Genomic DNA, 17,172 nt, shown 5'->3' on the forward strand with positions numbered 1-17,172 from the left:
GGAGGGCAATGACAGGGTGTGACAGTCCATGGGTTGGAGGGAGCAATGGGAGGGTTGTCTCTGATCTGCTTTTGAAAAAGGGACTGCTCGGAGCCAGCTTGTCAAAGAGCGCCTGGGGAAGTGTGATTTCTTGCCTTTGGGATGCACAGCCGGCAGATCCTGAGGCTTTGGGAACTGCAAGGGTTTGTAATTGAACTCCCTGCATGCAGCAAGAAAGGATGTTGCGGATTTATTTCACCCTGACGAGGAAGGAGTGATCGTCATATTCTTTAATCCTGTTTTCTGATGATGGGCAGCTGTGTACCAATAAACACAGAGAACATGGGATGTCATTTTACACTTTCTAAACAATGAAAGGTCTTTCTGGTAGAAACGGTCGTTGGTTTTTTTTTTAGCTTGAGCTGAAACATCGTTGTCTGCTTCTAAGTAATGTGAGGTATAGCTTGTGTTAGGTCTGCCTTGGCTCTTCATTTTATTGCATGACAAGCAAACACACAGTGGTTCAGGGACGTAGTGGCAGCGAGATGGGTGCTTATTTTGTGGGAACAAAGTGGTGTAGTCTTATCTAAGGATTTGCATAGACGTTTTTCATATAGTTTGCTGTATAAAATGTAATGATTTTACATCATAGAGATAATTCCTCTGGTTCAGATGTCAAGACTGAATCAAAAGTCGTGATTGTTTCTGATGGAAAAACAAGGATTGCACTCAGTTCAAAGGAAAACAGATAGAATTGCACCCCTATAAAATGAAAACCGAAGTAGTGTAGCATTTCTCTTGCCCCAGCCCTTATCACGTTACATATTTTTTCCTTAGAAAGGAACCAGAAGGTGTATTTCCCTACAACATGAGGCTTTTTTTATCTTCTTCTTCCCCTTTTTTAGTTAAGTTGAAATAATCTTGCGGTGGTGTCTGCAGGAGGTTGCCAGGCACATTGCTGCTAAGCAGTAGTTTCTGAGCAGGCGAATGGAATTGCAATCACTGTGTTTCAGAGTCAGAAAAGCTCAAATTGCTCTTTACTGGTCTCCAGTCATTACAAACTGATTCCCACAAGGTACTTTCTGGCCAAAGATGAGGTTCCCAATTACAGAAATGCAGGTCTTCTGGTAACTGCTTTTGATTTACTCTCTCTATCATGGAGAACTAGTCAGTGTTATTCTTTGAAAGCATGAACTCTTCCAAATGCTAATGTGTGGAGGGAAAGGAAACAGCAATTCTTGTTATTTTCTTAACAACCTGTAGGATGGTGCTTTGCAGGGAGTACAGCCTGTGAGTCCTCCTGTCTTGGCCCCAGTGGCTTTCCCAGGGTTTGCTGTCACAGCCAGGGACCCCTCCACTGACCAGCTGAGAATCAATCAGGGGAAGCAATAATCTGAGTGGGGGAAAGGATGCCATGGGATATGTTGAGAGAGGAGCTCTGGAAAGTCATTAGTAGAAATCCAGCAGGGAACCTTGCTGCTGAGGGCACCCCAGAGATGGCCCAAGGCTGCTCAGCAAGGCCAGTGGAGGATGTGGGGGCATCTTCTAGGGCCAGGCAGCATTTGGTGTAGATGATATCAGATGAGCCCTGGTGTTTTGCCTCTTAGGACAAGCTAGAAAGGGATACTAGATGCTGCTGCTTTTGACTTGCATCTCATTGGCTCAGCATCTCACAGCAATGGTGGGGTGCCTGTAACTGAAGTGCCTGCAGGCAGTTGGTAATGCACCTAAGGGAAGCAAGAACCTGCCCAGGCCAGTGGGGTTTATTCATCAGGGACTTGATGCTACTCCCATTCAAGTGGATAATAAAACTCCCATTGATGTTTCTGATTTACTTATGACTTTCTATGGACTCTCAATTACCACTGCAACCGTGCCCAGAGTGTGCGAGCGCGCGGGGGTGCGCAGGGCTGCAGTGCAGAGGAGTCTGCTGTATCCTGTTTTTGTAAAGGGCTTTTCCTCTTAGCAGTTGTAGTGAAAACAAACATGCAGAGAACAATGGGATTTTTTTTGTTTGTTTTCCTCCAAAATTTTCAATACCATAAAAAAGCCCATTAGAATTAAATAAGGCTTGTTAATCAGAAGGGGATACCCATACGTTAATGAGAGAAATAAATGTAACTATGTGAACGTGCCATCACAAGACAAAACATCATTTGCCTTCCTCATCTCAGCCTGTATTTTTGCAGCTGAAAGCCTGTTCATTAAATTCCTTGTAAAAACAGCACAATATCTGTGCCATAAAGCTGGTGTCTGTAACAAGGGAGGGTCAGCTTCACACCCCAGGGAAACACACTCTTGCATTGCCACAGGACAGTGCAGTCTTCTGAGCTGGCATCTCACCAGGGAGCAAAGGGCAGTCTGGAGAAATTATTTCCTTTCTTCAGAGAAACCTGGAGGTATTTAATTTGTTGTGTCTAAAATATCTTTCAATATGCAAAACTAATTCTAGTAGTAGTAGTAGTAAGATATTAATTCCTTCTAGGAGTAAAACTTGAGATTGCTGGTCATGGGACAAATTATCCCCAGGAAAGCAGGGACTGTGGGATCAGTGATGCATTACAATATAACTGGTGGGATACCCACTTTAAATAGTTCCTATTTAAATGGCCTGTGAGAAACATCTGACATTCTTTTTTCCATATGAGAGATGGAGGATCTACTGTAATGGGTGAATAAGGGTGCAGTTAATTGTTCATAAGGTCAAATTGCTCATTTGAAAACGTATTTGCCTCATGCATGGCTGCTTAACTGCAGCTTTCTGCCAGGGAGTCCTTTTCCCTCTGGGAAGGCAGAACCCCTGGCCTCTAACATTGCTCTTCCCTGTGTAGGTGCTGCAGCCTGGGACCACGCCTGGCCTTGATCTCAGCAGCAGACTGAGTTCCCAAAGCCCTTCACTACAAGGTGGGTTTCCCATGCCATAGCTGCTCTCTGTTTTGTTGTTGGCTCTGCTGAGTGGCAAATACCACACCTGGATGCAGCTTCCCAGTATGTTTGTATAGGGTGAGAGCATTCATGTACAATGGCATCAGCTCGGTGGTTGGACTCAATGATCTTGGAGGTCTACTCCAACTGATAAAATCCTGGTTCTGTGCCACTATCAAAGTCCAGCATTCTTCTGACAAAGAAGCTTGCACTAGGCTCAGAAAACAGGAGGTGAATTTTACTTTCAAAAGAGATCACATCCGGAGCTATTCAGATATTGCAGGCTTAGCTTTGCTTTGTGTTTGTGTGCCTCCAGTTTATGACATGACAGATGCTTGTCACTGCTGCATTGAGTTTGACTGTGTGTGGGAACACCTTCCTGGCCCCATCCATCAATGGGCAGGTGAGAGAGGCAGCGGACAGACTGGTGGGACCAGATTTCACCCCAGTGTGTTTTGTTTCTGTTGAGATGAAAGTGTTTAGTGAAATGGACACGAACTTGGAAGCATTATTTTAAGGGTGGGAGAGAAGAATAAGGTGCATTAATGTCACAATACTGCATTCAGCATTACCTGGGTTCTAACGTTTTGGGTTTGTTTCGAAACCATGTACCCTTTCAAGAGTTGCTTTGGTTTTCCTCTGTTCTAACACATAACTCGAAGAGAACAATTTTCAAGTGTCTAAAACTGAAGGGAGCAGGTTTTTACCATCCTCCTCCTGAGAACTGTATGCCTGAGGGCTTTGGCTCCAACTCCCAGCGATGCTATATTTAAAAATCTTCTCAAAACAGAGCTCAACCTTTCTCACAGCTCTCTTTGTAAAAAGCTGAACGCTGAAGTGATAATGTTCAGAACAAAGAACGCTTAGTATAAACATTTAGCTTGTACTAAATAAATTACACCAGGCCTTACAGTCACGTTGCTGGTGACAGCTCATACAGCCTGCGCCCTGTCCCTGTAATGCACCAGAACGAGCGAATATACATCGTTGGGAAAAACTCCTTGTCTTTTGTCAAGCAGCCCAACTGCTGTCAGCAAACATATTGTGGGAATACGAACCTGGAAACAAACAGATCATTAGAGGGTGAGTTAAGGTTTGGTGATTTAATTCTAAACATGTTGAGTGAAGGAACCAGAGATGTGCAGTGCCAGGAAAACTGCGCACCAGAAGGTTCTTGGTCTTCTTTTCCTCCCCCCCCCCGGCTCTCTAATGAAAGCTGGTATTTTTATTGGATACAAAGTGCTTTGGGTGACAAAGATGGCTACATATGGAAAATACGAAGTTCCATTTGTTCTGGAGACTGGGGAAGATCACTCGATTAGAAGCAACATTGTGCCAATGCAAGCTTTTACATTCTTTCCTCCACGGAAATCAGTCACCAATTTGCAGAACTTTGTTAACAAGGTACAGTCGTTTTCTGACATTAAAAAGAGAACATTTGTGGGGGACCTCTGCTTGCACAGAAAGTAGCATCTTGGGCTTGTGCTGTTACATCTCTGCTTGGATTTTATCTCCACTTTTTGTTGTTGCAGCTGTAATGGTGTGGAGAAAATAAAACGGTTTTGCCATTCAGGGTATCCTTGGTGGGAAGAGCCTGCACTGGGGTTGCAGTGCTGCCCAGCCTGCTCCAACTGCTGGAATCACTTGGGCTGAGGTCCACCAGGAAGCCAGGGAGCTGCAGGAGCATTTTGGGGATCCCTTGAGAGAACCTGAAAATTATCTGTGGAGTCCTAAGAGGGCTCCACATTTCCCAGTGTTTTTAGGGAATTGCAGTTCAAAGTGGTGGAAGTGTCCTAGGGAGAGGGAGTGAGCCAGGTCCCATCCTCCAGCATGAGATGTTGCATCCCCTGGGGTGGACTGAGTGCCTGCAACCAGGCTTGGGCATCTTCTGGATTTCCATTTTTCTGCTGCATCCCCTGCTGTATTCAGACCCATTACTGTAGAATGGACAGCTTGATCTGCCCCAGCTCCTGCTCTGCAGGGTCAGTCACAGGCAATCTGTGTCCTTGTGTGTTTTGGTTGATGCTGGATCTTTGCTCTCTCAGGGAAAAGCTGCTTGGTCTCTCACTCTCTTTCCTATAGCCAGACAGCTGCTGAGAAAAGAGAAGGTTAGGGTGAGGGAGCAGCAGGACATCTCCACCATTGAGTGCACCACCATGCCCATGTAGACTTGGAAGTCTTCAAAGGCTGCTTCTCTGTTGAGCATCTACTCCCAGAGCACTTTCTTCAGGCAATAGCATCTCTAAGGGTCTCTGCCACTAATGATGTCCTGCATGGTGCCACACTAATGAAAACTGAAAATCCCCTGAGGTGGTCAACCACTTGGCACTTTTTCTTCAGCAATGACCAGGCACTGCCTGTTTTTCCCTCAAACCCAAGGATCTGCTTCCTGAAATGCTCTAAGGATGAGTACCCCACCTGCACCTGAACACAAATAGGATATGAGAGGTAGGGAGATAAAAATATTAATTTCCTAAAGTGTTTGACTTTTCTTCCTCATGAGCAGAAAGCTGCTTTTATTGGAGCAAATTCCCCTGCAACACTGTCTGCAGCTCCGTGAGCTGCTTGTGGCCAGGGAGATCCTCCCTGAGGCCCACTGGAGACCCTGCTTGGGGCCCACTTGTGCTCAGACTTGGAAGTGGCTTCAGCTGCTGCCACTGCTGATGGTCCTTTTGGTGCCGATCTTTCCCTGTGCCGGGAGTGCATCTTCTCTCGCCCAGCCCTTCCACCACGCCAGCAGGCGTCCAGTTATTTCAATGCCCAATTTTGTGAGCTGCTAATTTTATAGCGAGGCAGAGGCTGATCAATCCTCTCTGCTATTTCCTGTCTTCTCTCACAACGCTGGTTCAGGCTGCTGTTAACAAACCCATCCACTCCCCGAAAACCCCGGCCCGGCCAGTCCCGTGAATCCAGCCCAGCACTCAGGGCAGCGATTACAGGGATGCGGTGCACCGATGTTCAATGTGAGGTGAAGGAGCAGCTCCTTGCTGCTGCCTCATCCAGCCCAGGAGGGAGTGCTGGTGCCGGAGGGGGCTGTGAGAGCACAGGAGCACCGCCTGGAGACGCTGGGCTGTAGTGAGGAGACGGCAGACGATTGTTTCCGAAAGCGGGCAGGTCAGGATCTGAGGCTGCGTTCGCGGCGCTAATGGTCGGGATAATGTGTTGTTTATTGCAAACAGGCATCTGCAGCGGGCTGGATGTCCGACCGCCCTGCTACGCAACGAAACCCCTGCTAAGAGCGTCAGCCCCAAATTCAGCCTCCGGAGCCAAACAGCGATGGTATCACATTCGCTTCTCATTTCTGCATGGGCACTGTGCCCGTGCAGTTCTAACACAGATGATTCTTATTTTCATATAGCTCATTGTTTACTTATGACTTACTATAAAGTTGAGCTTGTCTTATTTATGAGCAGCCATGAAGATATGGGATTTCATCCACTGGGTGATGACTCATTCATTGGGTTGGACTCTTTAGCTCCTAATACGTGACATATTTTGGACTTTTGGACAAAGAGAATTTCTGCCTGAGCCCAAATTAAATGAAGTGAATGGAAATAATGAGTTATTTGTTTTTAGATTCATGTTTGTTGCTGGGTTTGTGCCGGTTCAGCTCCCGGCTCATTCCACTGCTGTGCACAAGGGCAGGATGAGTGATTGTATGGCCACAGCGGAGAGGTGATGAACAGTGTCTCAGGGTCAGACTTCTAAACGTGTCAGGGATGACTTTGCTTTGTTTCTGTTGCACGAGGAGAAGCTCTGCAGTGCTGGAGCACTTGGTACTTTCTATGAACTTTGATGACTGCTACATGTCTTGTACTGCTGCAAACAATTTGAGAATCTAATTTGTAATATCACTCATAAAAGTCACATGTTCTTTCTGCAATGATAAAGCTCCTCAGATGGATAAAGAAATACGAATCTTCAGAAAGAGCAGCTCAGCAGGAGTGTGCTCCAGCTGCTCTTGTCACGGGCATGCTTTCCCCTCCCCTGGCTGCCTCATGCCCGGTCAGTTCAGTGGGAAGGATTCACGCAGAGTCGGAAATATTGCCCCCTGGTAGTGCTCAGCCACGTAAGGAAAATGCAAAGCTGTTTAAAACCTTTTCCCTCTCCTCCTGCCCGCCGCTCTCACAGATGGGACAGGTACCATGGGAAAGGCTGGAGTAACTTTGTCACAGCAAGCGATTGCTTTGTCTTGCAAGTTTTCGCAGCCAGGAGCCCTGCCAGCAGAAGTTTGTGCCTCCATTTCAGCAGGAACAATGCTCACCGGCGGTTTCGGCTGGCGGATGGCTGGGAGGCAGTGGCAGGGCGTGTGGGGGACTCGCCATGACATAACCGCATTCCTGCAGCATTAGGAGATATTCCCAGGCCTCGGCAGGGGCAGCACATCCCCTTCCCTGCCTCCCACCCAGCCGCTCTGGTTCTCAAGCTCATGGAGACGGAGCGAACCCTTCGCCCGTGCTGGGTAGTTTGCCTGCTGTCAGTCCATGAGGATTTTCATCAGATGAGCTATCAGCTTGTGCTGGGGTTTGTCCTGTGCTGGAGAACTGGCCGGTGGCCAAGCGCAGAGAGGAGCTGTAAAGGCAGGTTTGCTGTTAGCTAGGGCCCTGTGATGATGGAGCAGCCGTGAGGCTGGCAGTGGTAGTGGCCCCTCCCTAGATGCGGGGCTGTCCCTTCCCAACAGCTTTGTTGTGGGGGTACCTTTCAAGCCCTGGGACACCACCAGTCCCCAGCTCACCTGGCATCTGCAGGCTCAGTCGGGCACGGGACACTTCTCCTGGTGGCTATTGTCATACCGTGTCCCACCCAGCTGTGCACACACAGAGGAACTGTGGCGAGTGGCTTCAGCTCTGTCTCTCAGATTGCTTACAGGCTTTTGTGCAGCCATGGGTCGAAGGACCCTCTTCAAAGCCCTCTGGGGCAGTATCCCTGTATCCCTTTTGTTATTTACTGTATCTCTTCATCGTCCGAGGCCAGCAGTCAACTGAACTTTGTTCTAATTAGTGTTTCTAAGAGCTGTCAGAGGGGTTGGGGTTTGCCAGGAAGGGAACCAACTTCAGTAGCCTCTGCTTTCTTGCCTTGATCCTTCTAGCCTGGGGTACAAATGACAAAGTGGTTTTCCAGTTACAGTTCACCAGTGTGCAACCACTTCATTACACTTGCTTGCTTTGCTGCTTGAAACTTGCTGCTGTCAAGGAATCTGAGAGAGGATTTTTGCTTTCCAGAAAGAAAATCTGCTGCTACTCTGAGGACTGCAGAAAAGGTAGTGGGCCACTGCCTCCCCAGTTTGCCTGTGGCCAGGCACACCAGTGCTGAGGCTGTTGAAGGAGCGGGAGGAATCATAGAACAGACTCCTGTGTAAGCAAACCAGCCCATCACTGGGCAGGGCACAGCTCCTCTGTCTGTACCCAGCTCGCAGGCTGCAGCTGCACCTCCGTGTCTGTGCCAGCTGGGCACCAGCAGCACCAGTGTGCCAACAGCCAGGTTTGTGCACTTACCACAGGAGCGAACACTCTCACTGCAGAGTCTTCCCAGCTTCTGCTCCCAGGGTGATGTGGATAACACAGGTGTGCTGGCATGTGTCCTGCTTGGCCTGACACTTTTAGACACAGTCATACCAGGTGCTGGTGTCAGCGATGGCTGTTGCCAAAAGGACCAAAGTCCACACAGAATGGAGGAAAAAATGTAAATACAAGTTCAGAAAAAAGGGAGCTATATCTCCAGAAAACCATTGCTGAGCAGAAGGCAGGAGAAGGGAGGGGACTTCTCCTGGGTACACTTGGCCCTGCTGGCATGTGTTAGAAAATGGTGGTGCAGGTGGTTCTGGTCCCCACGGGAGTGCTGCCACCTACCACTCCAGTCTCAACCGTCAGAGAGGCCAAAGGCAAACAAGGGCCCTCAAAGGTGCCTGGGCAGCTGTTGTGCTGTGCCCATGAAAGCAGGCAGAGCCTCTGAGAGGGCAGTGGTGATAACCTAGAGCTTGGCAAGGCTCCTGCAGTCCTGTCCAGGCACTGGTGGGGCTCCCTTGTAGCATGACTGGCTCCAGCAGAGTCGCCTCCATCCTGCTGCAATCCATATTATAACATGGCTGTAAAGATAAAACCATTTACCTGAAGCTGTTTTCTCTCTCTCTCACTCATCCTTCTCTCTTCTCTAGCAATGCAACTGCAGCAATGGGGCAACTGGGCCTAAGGCACAGTGACCACCCTCAAAAAAGGGTCTCAAGCCATACCCCAACCCTGTTCCCATGTTACATTTTGCTCTTGATCACTCTAATTAGCAGGACTGGGCTTGGTAGGGCTTCTTTTGTCCCATTCTGTGTCATACCAACCTCTCCACTGGTGTTTTAACCTCTAGGGAATCCACAATGTATATGGCTTATAAAGGCAAGGTTCCTTGCTGGGAGCACTGTACCAGATGGCTGATACAAAGTGTGGTGCCAACCACTGCACTGTGGCTGAATTGTCCTTTGCAATAGACTGTTCTTTGATGGAAAAGGATCTATATTTACTTTTTGGTCCTTTTCAATCAGACAGTGTGTGGCTGGGTTTGTTCTTGACTTCATCTCACACTTCAGATCTCTGTCAGGAACACAAAGAATAAAAGGTGCTAGCTGCCCAGTTAGTTCTGCCATCCGATGCCATCTTTTCTCAGTAGCACACCTTTTATTGCTCTTTTATTTTTTCTTCCCAGCTGCTCGTTTTGTAGCTGCTTCACAAAATGTAGGCATCACAGTTGTGAGATGAGCAGGAAGTCGAGAAGGAAGATGGGAATTGCAGGGTTTGCTCTGCAAGGCAAGGGCAAAGCCAGAGCAGAGTACGGGTCTGCACAGGCAAATCTTGAAAAGAAAAGCTCCTTGGAATAGGTAAGACACAGATTGTGCTGTGGGAGTGGATGATATGTTCAGCTTTTCTCCTGCCTGGGGGCTCTGGTTCCTCTGGGCTGGCTCTGTAGAACCACCCCTGAACACCCAGCCTCCCAGTTCCTGCTGGGGGCTGTGCCAGCATGCACAGCCCAAGGTCTGCCCAGCTGCCGCCTTTGCTTCCACCCACCCCTGGGGTGGTGTCTCCCATTATTTTCTGGGACACTGGCAACACCCTGCCCTTTTCTCCCTGCTGGTGCTTCTTCCACCCTTGGACTCGCCTCCGCCTTTCCTTCTTGCAGGGTGTTGCTGGGCAGAGCTCAGCCACAGGACATTGCTGTACTGCAGTTAACAGCAGAATTGACTAACAAGGGCGATGCAGAAGGAAACATTGGCTTGAGGCTAGTGACTGCTGGCCAGGTCGAGGTGCTGGTCTTCTACCCTTTGTTATTCCTAGTTCTCACCCATATTGACGTGTTGCTGCCCAGGGAGACCTCTGTCATTCCTTCTGGTTCTGCGAAGTGTTTGAAAAGGTTGGTTCCCTTTTGAGCAGAGAAACACCCTCAAATATATGACCTTGCACATACAACCATTTATGGAGGAAGTTAGATTCTCTAATTGCTTGGCTGGATCAAGAGCAGGCTGCCAGCACTGCACTGGGCTGAGGCAGCAGAACAATGTACTGCCCTTGTCTTCTTATGCGCCTGCCAAGGCTTATCAGCCCACATAGGGGCTAATAAAGTAGCTTTCAAAATGAGTCAGTAGGCTTAAGGCTTCTTATGCAAGATTTTTGTCTGGGGATATTTTTGTGAGAAATGTTTAAAAAAAAAAAAGGAATGGAGAATGACTTCAGCCATTTGCAGAAAGCAGATCCACTTGAAGAGGTCTTTTGGTTGATTATTCACCACCCTGACAACACATAATAGGGACAGTAGATGTGAGCACTGGGCAGCATCCTGCCTTCCTTCTGAAATAGCTGGGCTGTGCGTGTGTGGTTTTACTCACCCTGTGCACTGGCATTCGCCTCTGTGTGACTGCTGCATCCTGGGGCGTGCGCCAGGAGAGATGAATGACCTCCCCCTTTGGCTGCACGTAGGTCAACAGTTTTGTTTATGTCACATAGAACAGCTTTGGTTTGTTTAAAAAATAGACACTGTTCCCCTGGAAAGCACTCCTTCCTATGCTTCATCCAGCTGCCTGAAGTCAAAGATGCAGAGAGGCAGCCAAGCACAACTATTTGTCTGTGCCTCAGGTTAAGACAACTCCCGAAGAGTGACCAGGAGACACCTGGAATTCTGTGCAGTCCACAAGCTCTGGGAGATGTTTTATTCCAATCTGACACCATCAGTCCTGCCAAATCCAACTGACAGAGCAGAAGCACAAGAAGAGACGCTCAAACCCTGAGCAAAATGGGTTTACTGTGTTAGGAAGAGAGCCCCAGGTACTCCGAATGCAAACACAAGCAGTAGGTAAAGCTGGAAGTATGCACAGAAAAAGCCGTCTGAGGACCGTGCCTGTGGTATCTGATAGGGGCAGGAAGCTGTGATTAGCTGCACACTGGAGCATTGTGTGGTTTTGTATAGGATCTGACTCCCCAGGTCATGAAATCAGATCCTGAGTTATTTTAAAAATGAGTTGCTATTTCACATTATTTTTCAACTCCATGTTTGATATGTCAAGTCACATTTATTTGGCTAAGCTGTGTTTTGCTGGGACACCCACAGCGCAACTATCGCTGCATTCCTGGTGCTCAACAGAGGTTCTGGCTGGGAGCAGGCTGTAGGGGTGTTTGCTCTGCCAGGCATTGTCCTCAGGTACCAACACAACTTCTATTTGGATTTGGCAAAGAGATGCCTATCCATGACTGAGCATTCATTTCCTTACTTTAAACTATCCTCACAATTCAGAAGCAAAATTAAACACCTTGCAGCAATTTATCAATCAGAAAAGTAGATGAACCTAGAAAAAGACTTGGACTTTGCAGCATTTCCATAGGAACCAGCAATGAGGGTACTTTTGAGAAAACCAAAGTGAACTCCTGCATGACACCCACTCCTAGTGAATGCTCTGTTCTTGCTCTTCCAGTATGTGTTAAATGGATTCTAGTTTGTTTGTCTCTCCTGATTCCAACTGCCACAGGATAGCACAAGCACAAGCAGCCTTGCTCTTGGGCTGTTTAGAGCCTGTGTCAAAACCAGAGCTTTGAATTCCAGCTGTGGGTCTCTCTGGGATCCAAAGTAAGAGCAGCACTTTAAGTTCTGGCAAGGCACCACATCTGCCAGATGGATGGCTGCTTCTGGCACCAGTTTCAGCTTCTGGATACATCTATAATGCAGCAAGACATATATATATACACACACATACATAATGCAACAAGACTTCATATTCTTATAGACCTAGAAAGATGAGGAAAATGCCCCAGGCACAACTGCTACTACAAGCAACTGTTGCTTAAACAGGCTTCTGAATGATAAACTTCACTACGAATTCCAGGAAAAGTCTTATATTTTTCAGCATGTTTCTAGAGATTTCATTGCTTAAAGACATCTCTCTGTCTGATTTGGACTGAACTGCTGCTGCCTTGTGTTGCTATCTTCCCTGGATAACAGAAATTGAAGAAAAAAGAAGATGGAAAACCTCAGAACAAGTTGTTTCAAATGTCTTAGCCAATATTTGTATAATGCAGAACTTCTTTGCCTTCCATAGAGCTGCTGAATAAGGAAAACGTGATCCATGACGCAATCCGTTTAATTCATGCTTTGACTTGAATGACTTGTCTTGGGTTTACTTCAGTTGGTGGAGATCATGGTAACGAAAGGAGAGGCTTAATGACTACTTCATCAATCAAGAAGAAACACTTCTATTGTCTTAAAAACCCGGTAAATAGAGCACTAGGTGAAGAAAATGCACAGTGTGTTTGGAAAACTTTGACGCAGGAGGCTGGGTGCTGCTCTGGGGGACCTGGTTGTGATTGCCCAGCCAGGATCAGTACTGCTGGCTGCAAGGCCATTTATGGTCACTTAGTCATGAAATCCCATTGAGTTATGGTGTCTGTGGCTTCTGAAAAAACAAACCTTTAACTACTCTGAGCCTCAGCTTCTCGTTCTCTAATGCTGCTGGCTGAGTGTTGGATTAGCAGATGAGTCTCCCCGTGGCACTGTGAGGATTAGGATCTGCAAAGTCTTTCGAATGCGTGATCGTTTATGTTACAGCATTTGTTGTGCATGGCTTTTGTTGCAATGCACAATGCTGTCCTGTGTTTGGATAAGGCTATTATGTGCCAAAAACGTATAAATATTTAAAATCTCTTACTAAATTTCTAAAGCTACCCAGCTGCTATAGCCTATGGCCCAGTTATTTCTTTTCCAAGCCATTGCCCTGACAACTCCCAAGCTTTGACAGCCACAGGCTACAAAACTTCTGGGTGCTGTGGTTTTGACAGAAGCTTTTGGAAAGGATAGAAGCATTTTGCTGGCTTTTCACCACACGTTTCTGCTGAGATGTGATGCATCTTCAAGGTAATTTGTGTGGGGTTAGTCGTAGTGTGGGATAAGTGCTTCTCATGCAGCACCACTGAAATCTTTTAAGAGATGATGTTCCTGTTTGCATTGGCACTCGGAGAGGTGACAACTGAACCACGATATGTCAAAACCCCTTCTACCTGTGAGGACTTATCCCTGAATGCCCAGCCATAGCTTATTCCTGCTCTGAGCAAACTGTGGAGATGTTGGGTTAACTTTTCATATTAATTCTGATCCTTGTCCTTTTATGATCAAAGCAAGCTGTTGCATCAAGCAGAGAGCATGTACAGCATCCCAAATGGTTGGGATCTCTCATAAATAGCCCATGATTTGGAGGAATCCAAGAACATATCATCACATGTGATCATGATAAAGCCAATTACCCTGAAGCAGACCTCAGACTTCATTAGTCACCCCATCATGTGGTGCCTGTCCACTGATGTCAGCGAGGGCCTGTGCTGCTGCTCCCCACACCCTTCTGTTTTTGCAAGCTAGGCTTAAACAGACTTTTCCTGAATTAAACAGCCAGTGGTCAGAGCTGCTATTTCTTCCTGCTGTTAGGGTGCTCCAAAAAACTAATGGCAGATGTCCACTGCAGAACCCCATGGTATGCTTCCAGGGCCCCCAGAGATGTGGTAATCTATTATCCATTAAGGATTATTGCTGATCCCAGCAGAAGACATGTAAAGTCTGGACAATTTTTATTCACCTTTACAGTTTGAAGTATGCTCCTGTTTTTCAGTTTCTTGCCTACAAAGTAACTCTGTAAATTCACAGAGCCAAATACCATATGCTGGTTTGAGAGACATTCTTCAGTGTCTTTTTGCTAAAAATAGAGACACTGAATGGCATTACAACTTATCCCAAGGCTGCATTTCCTAATACACAATATTCTGAGTGGTTTTGGTGACAAAACAGTAAGCATGTGGCAGTGGCAGACCTCTGCTGCTGCATAAACAAGGGTCTTTTTAAGTCCAGCCTTGTAGTGATCATAAAGAGGGAGGAAGAGTATTTTTAAAACAGTGGAAAATATTCAACATTGTGTTTTTGTAAAGAGAACAGAAAAAAGCAATGACAGTGTTCTTCCTTCCTTATATCTGCATCTAGGGAGCAAAGAAAGAGCTGGGATGGAAAGTTCCTCATCATACAGCACAAATTAAAATTAAAAAGTATCTGCCTCAGAGCATGGTGTTGAAATCTCCCTCCCTCTGTGCATGTATCCATATGTCCACACAAACATCTACCTGTACAAATATACACGTAAGGTCTTTCTGCGAGGCACATATTAGCTAATTTGTAATAATATACAGTACCAAGACAGTATTCCAGCAAGGACAGATTCATGGGTTAGCTTATTTTTACTTCTCTGCCTCCAAACGAAACTTGAAACTTGTGTTCACTTTGTTTAAAATGTCTTCCAAGTTCATTTCAAAGGAAACCCAGGTTTTCAGGCCAAACATCACCTCCAGAAGAATTAATCACTGAGCAGTACAGATGACTCTCTCATCAACGGAGGAGTAGAAGGCACTGATGCCAGAGGAGCTGCCTGGTGCAGGGGTCACTGCCACAGTCAGGAGCCACACCTGTGGCCAGGCAGCTCCAAACATGGTGCTTCTCCTGAACTCACTCATACAGGCAATGGGGTGCAAGCAGGGGTTGCCCAACTCTGCCGCCTGTCAACCAGAAATGTTGCTCAGAGTATGGCTGTGAGGGTCATCTATGAGTGGGAAGGCGGAAGAAAGGAAGGAAAGAAACCAGATCTCTTCCTCAGAGCAGGAATTGTTTTGCTTTTTTTATTCTCTTCCCATAAAGCAGTCTTTGTTTCTCAATAATCATGAAGGCAATCAGGATGCAAGAGGCCAAATTCTACTGAAAAGCCCTGCAATGTGCAGGGAAAAGCAGCTGTGATATGGGCTTGTTGCATCTAGACCACCAGCATCCCACCAACTTTGTGCAATGCCAAGGAGCAACACTCCTAACTGTGTTCAGTGGGTGCTTCACATCTATTTCAGTGCCTCAGTGCTTCTGGTGGGTGAGATGGATGGATGAATGGATAGAGTAGCGTGAAACCACTCAAAGATACCACTGTCTTTAGTCAATTAGTTGCACAATATGTTGTCAGGATGAAAATGTTCTTTGCTGGATCTATGGAAAAAATTACTTTTCTTGAAAATTTTAACTAAGTGTATAAGTTAAAAAGTAAGGTCCTGAAACTGATTCTGCCCTTGTCCTGTTCATCTTTTATTCACATACTTTGTTACAGGGATAAAAAAATCAAAACAGCTGAAGCTTCAGCTTTCAGTGTAGTGTGGGCACAAAGCAGTGTTAAAGAGAGTGTGCATTCCTAGGTGCGGGAGTGGAAAGGAACTGAAATGAAAGTGCTATAAGCAATCACCTAATCCGGATGTGTGTTGCTAAGGAGTCCCAGCCCAAGCCAAAGTCAATAAGCAATTAGCATCTATTAAAAAATGAAGTATAGGATGATGGGAGAAAGCCCTTGAAAGAAAGACGTAGTCCCATGTTTTCAGCCTTCTTTCCCCTGGGCTGGACCAGCCCATGATGATGGCAGAGAGCTGCTGGCAGAGGTGCAACCCACCCTGGCCATGATACCTGCATACCCTGTCACCTGCTCGCTCTGTAAATAAACACCACCCCCCCACCACCTCCAGTTAGAGCCAGTTTTTATTCTTGCTGCTTGACTCAATAATTTGAGGAAAGGACAGTGGCTGCTATGGCATGAGATGCACCTCTTAATTTCAGTGCATTAAAACTGATCTCTGATTTCTTTGATAGTTTTAAAACAGGATGTGATGCTACTTGGGGAACAATGGAAGTTTAGGCATAAACCCCACTTTACCTCACCTTCATCTTTGATTCTTTCTTATTTTATTGCAAACAAATTTATTTAATAGAATTTACATAGTGTTGAGAAAGGAGCTGTTAGGTCACTGCAGAGAATCACAGTGCCATGGCTTAGTAAAGGCACTGGAATAAAACCCTTGAAAGAAAGTAATTGGAAATCTGGATTTTAATTCCAGGGAAGAGCAGCTATGGTCATTTATTTCAACTAGATTTTACTGACTGTGTTTGAATTTGATTTGTTATCTCTGACAGACTCCTGCGACTTTCAGTGTGGCAGCCTTGATGTAAATAAGTTTGCACACGGACACGTCGCTTGAAATTGGTGGAACGGATCCTGGCAGCAGAGCCAAGACAGTAAGTGTGCTTGGAGCCAGCCCTAAAGGGGAAGGTGAGAGGTGGGCAGGGACATGCAGGGACACCTCAGTACAGCTTTCATTGACCCCGTAAACGTCATGAGACGTCTCAGCAACCCGCATAAAGTCAGTCTGTAGCAACTGCAGATCGCATAGTTCTGTTGACTCTTATTGTCATCAAATGAGTCAGCGGTAAGTCACAGTCTTGTATGTCGGCTGGGAGTGGCATGCCAGGAAATCAGTCACAAAGCGGGGGAGGGGGGGGGGGAGCGGGGGGTTGGATTCCAGCCTTACTTGATTGCTTTTCGAGGCTTCTATTTTCTTAAAATGATTGATAAAGTTCTGTGTATCAGCACGGAGGGTGCTATCCCTCAGCAGCATACTTCATCTTGTACGAGCGCAACTCCGCGGAGCCAGGCTGTACTTTGCACAGTGTTCCTGATGGCTGCACTGTTCTACAGACGTGCAGAAACCAATCCCTCCCAGCCGAGGCTGTCTCTGCTGGGTCCTGCACACGAGTCCTCTTTGTGCAGGCCCCAGTGCTGCGCTGTGCACCCACGGCTGTGTTTTCTACACGCCACTACCTGGCGGGTGTCTTGCCTTTCATAGAATTATTCAGGTTGGAAAAGAACAGTGTGTGTAGCCATTAACCTAGCGCTGCCAAACCCACCCG

This window comes from Pogoniulus pusillus, chromosome 16 (assembly GCF_015220805.1).
Source record: "Pogoniulus pusillus isolate bPogPus1 chromosome 16, bPogPus1.pri, whole genome shotgun sequence".
NCBI classification, from domain to species: domain Eukaryota; kingdom Metazoa; phylum Chordata; class Aves; order Piciformes; family Lybiidae; genus Pogoniulus; species Pogoniulus pusillus.